We start from the raw sequence: 7,283 nt of genomic DNA, 5'->3' as shown, positions 1-7,283 counted from the left end.
TCACAGACTAAACAACTTGGCATAATACACCTCTATGGGTTCTTAGCCTTTTCTACCTCACGGCCCAACTGTGTATGACTAGAAATCATAACGGCCCACATGGAAACAAAACTAATATATATAAAATATATATATAGTCCATTTCAGTTTAATCACAGTAATCTAAAAGTGTGTAAAAAGTCTACAAATGAAAAAACCAGATGAAACTAATGATGTTTAACACTAGAAGCGCCGAGTGTGCTTCATTTGATCACTTCATTTAAAGGCTGTGAATCTCTTTTTCTGCCAGTAGATGTCACAAAGTTTTATGCCCCACTAGTGGTTTCTCACAGGTTGACAAACCCTGCATTTCCCTACATGACTCCAACTTTCCGCTCAAACTAACCATACACGTCCCCAAAGACGTGACTTGCATAACCTAGGAGACGCAGATGAAATTCAGCACAGTCTCTACATACTGCAGAGTGGAGGGGAGTAGAATAGCATAATAGAGGCTATGTTCCACCTTATATATGGTTCAGAAATATCAGAGGTGCAGCCGTAGTGGACTCCACAATATAGTTAATGAATCAACTAAAGTGGAATGGAAAATTAGAAAAGTTACCGCCGACTTTCTGCTCAAATTAACCAAACACCTCCCAAAAGATGTGACTCGGGTAACCAAAGAGACGCAGATATAAACATGAAATTCAGCATAGTCTATGCTGCAGAGGGAGTGAATGTGAGTAGAATTGCATACTGGAGGCTATGTTCCACATTATATATGATTCAGAAGTTTCAGAGGTGCAGCAGTAATGAACTCCACAATATATATGATGCACCACTTAAAATGGACTGTAAAATTAGGATAAAGTTGGAATAAAAGCCCTAACAGCTTGTTACAAGGGTCTTGTTGCTTCTGTTACAGTTAATATTGGTTATTTAGGGACTTGTGCATCTAGCATTATGTAATGTGTGGTTTTCTATGTGTTGAGCAATGTTGGGTTTCTGTATCTACTGTCTTGTTTTCATTGGCTGTTGATGGGCGTCATTCAAACTTGAGTTCATGAGGAATGTGCACTACATGATTACATCTAAAGTCAGGTCCAAAAAAATCAAATATGTCCAGATATCGTCACAGTACAATCACAGTACAGGACCCATGCAGAACATGTAAGTTTTGGGTGGTGAGTCATTCTCAGCAATGTACATACATTTATATGTTAGTGGCATGTTATTTTGTGTTGAGCTGGTCAGAATGGGTCTCAGACAGCAGTGCTGCTGGGGTTTTTAAACCCTGTGTCCACTCACTGTCCACTCTGTGAGACACCCCTCCCTCGTTGGTCCACCTTGTAGATGTAAAGTCAGACACAGTAGCTCATCTGTCGCTGCACAGTGTGTGTTGCTCGTCCTCTAGTCCTACATCAGTGGACACAGGATGCTGTCAGCTGGATATTTTTAATTGGTGGACTATTCTCAGTCCAGCAGTGACACTGAAGGGTTTAGAAACTCCAGAAGCACTGCTGTGTCTGATCCACTCGTACCAGCGCAACACACACTAACACATTGCAACCACATCAGTGTCCTGACCATTGAAGAACAGGGAGAAAGGAGGCTAACGAGGCATGAAGTTCAACAGGTGGACCTCTTTTAGCCAGGGATTGTACTTGAAAACTAAAAGCATAATGTCTGAACTTAATAAAACCTTCCCCCAGTTTAACTAAAGTATTGTAGGAAAAATGGGACGTCTCTCAAAAATTGATGAAAAATGGAAAACCTTTATTACAGCAAGCAGTAGCAAGATACAATGATGTACAGAGGATTCAGCGGAGCTGGACTGAACATTGAGTAGTAGAAAAAAACAGCTTATATAGTTTGACAATGCCGCCTTCCCCTAAGCTCCTCCTTCAGTTGTGTCTGAATACAGTTCATGTGTAAACACCACTCAAGTTCTAACTCAGGAAAATTGAGTTCAGTCACCTTCGTGTTTAGACTAGTTCCCTTTGTCTGTGGCGGTTGTTGATTACTCAGTAATAAACTTCCTTTGATATTGATTCTTCTGGTCCCACAGTGAGAGCTGTTGTGGCTCTTCCTGCTTTACCTGTTCATATGTTAATTGTGGGGACCACTTATAGAATTCATTCATCCATTCATTTTCTGTAACTGCTTCATCCATGGTCAGGTTTGGGGTGGGTCCATCACTGGCCACAAGGCAGTAACACCCACTGGACAGGGAGCCAGTCCTTCACAAGTCATCATACACTCACCCAGTTACTCAGACACACACCTGTGGACACTCACAACTGTGGGAGGAAACCCAAGCATCCGGAGGAAACCCACACGCACACAGGGAGAACACACCACACTTTTCACAGTCACCTGAGCTGGGGTCCTGGAGCGCTGCAGCAGCAAGAATGATCCACCATCCAAATCATACCTGCTCTGTCGGGGTCCAGTGGGGGTCCTGACCATTGAAGAACAGTGTGAAAGGCGGACTATACAGAGCTACAAATAGACTATAGTCTAAGATCATACACAGAGAGAGTACAGTGAGTGTAAGAACAAGGAGGTGGTCATAACGTTTGATTGATCAGTGTATCTATAATTGAGAAGTTTCTTTAAATTGATACCGTGACCCTGAAATGGATTAAGCAGCGATGATGATGATGCTTTAAATTGTTGGAACATTTTGATACTCGTAAACATTCTTTGGCACATTCAGAGACGCGGCCTTACGATCTGCGATCCTCATTAAAGTCTACACTTTGATGACGTCAATACCAGACAGACCTACAGGGAAAAAGAACTAGGCTTGGTTCTGACGCCTGCATTTGGACAGAGTTTCTTGTAACGCAGGCTCTACAGGCGTCCGTGTTTTTAAACTCGTTAATCTGGTCATCTACAGTGCCTCAATTTATTACAAGGAGAATTCATCTCTGCGATAAGTTCACATGCATTCATATTCACACATTAATTTCCTCCATGTCGGTCTGACAGCCATAAACCAAACTGTCTATTGTGATTGATCCTCACCTGTATCTCATGGTAATTTGTGTAATAGGCCTCTCCTGAGGCCTATATATAACTTCCTCCTTGTCTTCATTGAAGGCTGCAGTAAAGGCTCATAGAGGGCACTGGTGAACACCCCTTTTATCAACAAATAAGAACATTTACACTCTAAAACCTCACGGCCCTCACATACATGTGTAGGTGTTGACCTCCAGACTGGATGGCCTGTGTCTATTGAGGCCTGTGTCTTTCACTCATTCATAGTTAGGAACTGCACAAAAAGTGTGCTGTTTTTCCACATACTCTTCTTTAGTGGTGTCACACAAATTACAGAAATGTGTCCTTTCTGGTTCTAAATGTTACAAACAAAAATCACTTGTTCAGTGCATGTGCATATTCATTAGAGGAACTGAAGGCTACCAGCACACAACGGCCAATCCAGACCATTCAGAACGACTGAATACAAGAACCGAGATAACTAAATGTCCACACTACAGCATCCTCATGTTTTTCTCTCATTTTGGGGATAATTAAATAACATAAATGGGGTGGCACGGTGGTGCAGCAGGTAGTGTCGCAGTCACACAGCTCCAGGGACCTGGAGGTTGTGGGTTCGATTCCCGCTCCGAGTGACTGTCTGTGAGGACTGTGGTGTGTTCTCCCAGTGTTTTGCGTGGGTTTCCTCCGGGTGACTGTCTGTGAGGACTGTGGTGTGTTCTCCCAGTGTTTTGCATGGGTTTCCCCCGGGTGACTGTCTGTGAGGACTGTGGTGTGTTCTCCCTGTGTCTGCATGGGTTTCCTCCGGGTGACTGTCTGTGAGGAGTGTGGTGTGTTCTCCCTGTGTCTGCATGGGTTTCCTCCGGGTGCTCCGGTTTCCTCCCTCAGTGAATGTGTGTGTTACAGACAATGAATGAATGAATAAATAATGTAAATACATAACTACACATGGCCACAAATACCATTAGGACAGAATCCAGGAGGGACAGTGAGCTGGAACAGTAAGCTTTTGTCCAAAGGGTTGTAGACATTATATTTGCTGTATTTATCTACTTTAAATACCCATTGTTTACACACATTCAGCTTGAAAAAATCTCCACAGAAAAGCATGGAATGAAATGAGACACTCTGGAGCAGCTGTACATGAGCTTAAGGTCACTGTACTCAATACCAAGTGCAGCTGGAGCTTGTGGAGCTGTTGAGGTGTGTTCTCTGGAGAGATGGAGTGATGTTCTGTGATTCGGAAGTAATCTAACAGCAGCAGTAATATTCTAATAGCTGAATGCCATCAAATCTTCACAGCAATGTTCCAATATCTAGTGTAATATTTCTATTCCTAATACAGCAAAATACTAACTGTTGTTATATAAAAAATAAAAACAATAATAATAGTTTTCACATGTTTCTCCCACAACTGAGATTTCATTGATGTAATGTTGGTGATACTCCATAATTAATAATAAATAAAGTTAATTATTATTCATGTTTTTGTAAATTGTGAAATGAAATATAAATATTATTCTGTTATTGCAATAAAAAAATATGAATAATGAACTTTAGTTATTATTGTTTATGGAGAATCACCAACATTATTTTGAGTGAAATCTTGTGTTGTTGTTAAATTTTGAGAAATGCAGCACTTTCATCTTTTCATTTTTTTTGTTATATTCCTCAGTAAATGATGCTATCTCACTTTGTCCTGACAACCTTCTACATCTTTTTGAGAGATGATAATAATTAATTTTATTCATATTTCTATAGCACTCTATGCACTGAAAGCTCTGTACACTCTTTGGAAAATTATGTAGTCACCTCAGACTCCACCAGTGTGCAACAATAGGCAATACACTCTCTACACATAGTACACCTTCGCTAGATAGAGAGGAGACTAGAGAGAATGAGTGACGCAGTTTATATTTGAAACTAGGGATAATCAGGAAGTGTCCACACAGTTTGATTTAGCATTCAGGAACTGCCCTGGGTTGCTATTTGTTCCATACACCGTCCCTGTCACTGGACTCCATTTGGGATCCACACAGACCACAAACACCATCCCCAGCACTCACCCAGTATTTCTTACGCGAAGGTCTCCCAGGCCCGTACCTGCTCAGGTGCCATCTCCACTGGCATATTTTACATTTCATTTTATTAGGGATGTTTTAGTGCTTGATGATATTAATGTTTTACACACAACCCAAGGGGGCACCCAAGAGGTGCAGAGGTGTTCACGTAGCCAGGTAGCACAGGTGTCTGTCAGCTGACAGGACAGATCTGTGTGTCCTCCTTCAGCATGATAAGATGGTCAGCGGTGTTGGTTTAGCAGCAGTTCACAAAGAAGCGGTGGGTTGGTTTTGTCTTGGAGGACATTTGAGCTCGCTCCCAGCTCTCCACCCTTGCACTGGGTGTGATTTGTGAGAGACTCTTTGACAAGTGGAAATGAGGATAAAATACAACAAAATGCATGTGGAAAAAGAAAACAAAACAAGCAATAAAACAAAATGTTTAAAGAAAATAAAATGAGTAGAATTCATACTGTCAGGAAAAAAGGGTGCTGTAGAGGTACATTATTGGTCAGTTACAAACAGTGTATATGTACCTTTAAAGGCACAACAGTGGTGTTAAAGGCCCTAAAGTGTTCCCTAAAGATACATTACACTGTCTCCTCTAGAAAGGAGAGGTGAATACTACTAAGGTTTTATTAAAGAATAAAACAACATAATATAAGTCCTTTCACACAGCTCCAGGGACCTGGAGGTTGTGGGTTCTATTCCCACTCCGGGTGACTGTCTGTGAGGAGTGTGGTGTGTTCTCTCTGTGTCTGCGTGGGTTTCCTCCGGGTGACTGTCTGTGAGGAGTGTGGTGTGTTCTCCCTGTGTCTGCGTGGGTTTCCTCCGGATGACTGTCTGTGAGGAGACTCAACAATTATTATAGAATATGGTACATTTTGTTGATTATGTACCCTTCAGGGATCCACCACAGTGACAGTTTTTTCTGAGAGTCTACAGGTACATTATTGTTCACTAAATGTAAAGACATCATAAATATACCTTCAAAAGGAACACCACAGTTTTCAGAGTGCAGTTGTGTTCCCTAAAGGTACGTGACATTTCCTTCTCCAGAAGGGAAGGTGAATATTTGTAACTATTCATAATAGAACTGTTTTAAAAAATGAAACTTATTTTAAAAACATTTTTTTACACTGACCAAAATGGAAACTTCAGAGGAGACAACATTCTGTACTTTAAATCATTGTTAAGAGATTTTCTTCCAAGTAATTTTGTTAAAGACATTTAAAATGGAGCCTTTTTCTTTGCATTCTTCCTGGAAGTTTCACATAACAATAAAAAAACATGGACATACACTTTTTGTTGTTGTTTACCGGTCATATTATAGATCTTCTCATTAAAAGATATAAATTTTATCATCAGACAGTCTGTAACCTGCAAATAACAGCCTACTCTTTAATGATGCAGTAGTGACATTGTTCTACTGCAGTCTTTCAACAGCAGTTGGCCACAAAGCACCCTCTGGTGGTCTTCACACCAACTCAGAGGAGGAGCCTCAGTTCTTCACATCAGATACATTGATAACACCTGTCACATATTGTACAGTACAGGGGCGAGGCAACCATTTTCCCTAAACATCATTTCTATTAGATATTTCTATCTCTGTGGGCCCTCGTGCTTTCTAAGGATTAATAGATGGATGTTGAACTGAAAAAGTTTGAGGACCCCTGTTCTAGTGCGAATGAAATTAAACCTGCTAAAACATTTCCATAGCCATTTATTCATTTGTTTTTCCAGGAAAATAAAAGAAACACAGAAATCTAAAAATATACTCACATTATATTTGGTGGATAATTTTTTTAAAGTCACATGTACACTACAGGAAGTCTTAATTGTTAGTTCTGCTGGAACTATGCTCTTAAAACACATCCGTTAGAGTCTGTAATAGTCCACACACTTGCTGGACCACTGAAAAATCTACACTGTTAGAAAACAAGGTACTGTACCAGTAAAGTTTGGTTTCCTAAAGATACAAACAGTGTAAATGCCCTTTCAGAATCTTAGGGTCCAGTTGTTGACCTTAAGGCTCACTACTTTTAGTTTATGGGACACAATGCAGCTAAAGAACTACAACTGCAGTGAAATGCGGCATGATTATTTCCCATGTCTAAAGGTACAGAAGACTACTTTAGGCCACGACCCCGGTGACAGTTTAGTACCTTTTTGTCTGAGAGTGCAGATGTCCCCTGATCTCAGAACACTTGGTGCATAGGGCACTCCTCTTTTTGGGTG

This window comes from Hoplias malabaricus, chromosome 9 (genome assembly GCF_029633855.1).
Source record: "Hoplias malabaricus isolate fHopMal1 chromosome 9, fHopMal1.hap1, whole genome shotgun sequence".
Lineage (NCBI taxonomy): Eukaryota > Metazoa > Chordata > Actinopteri > Characiformes > Erythrinidae > Hoplias > Hoplias malabaricus.
The sequence above is the reverse complement of the archived record's forward strand: the minus strand, read 5'-3'. Positions refer to the sequence as shown.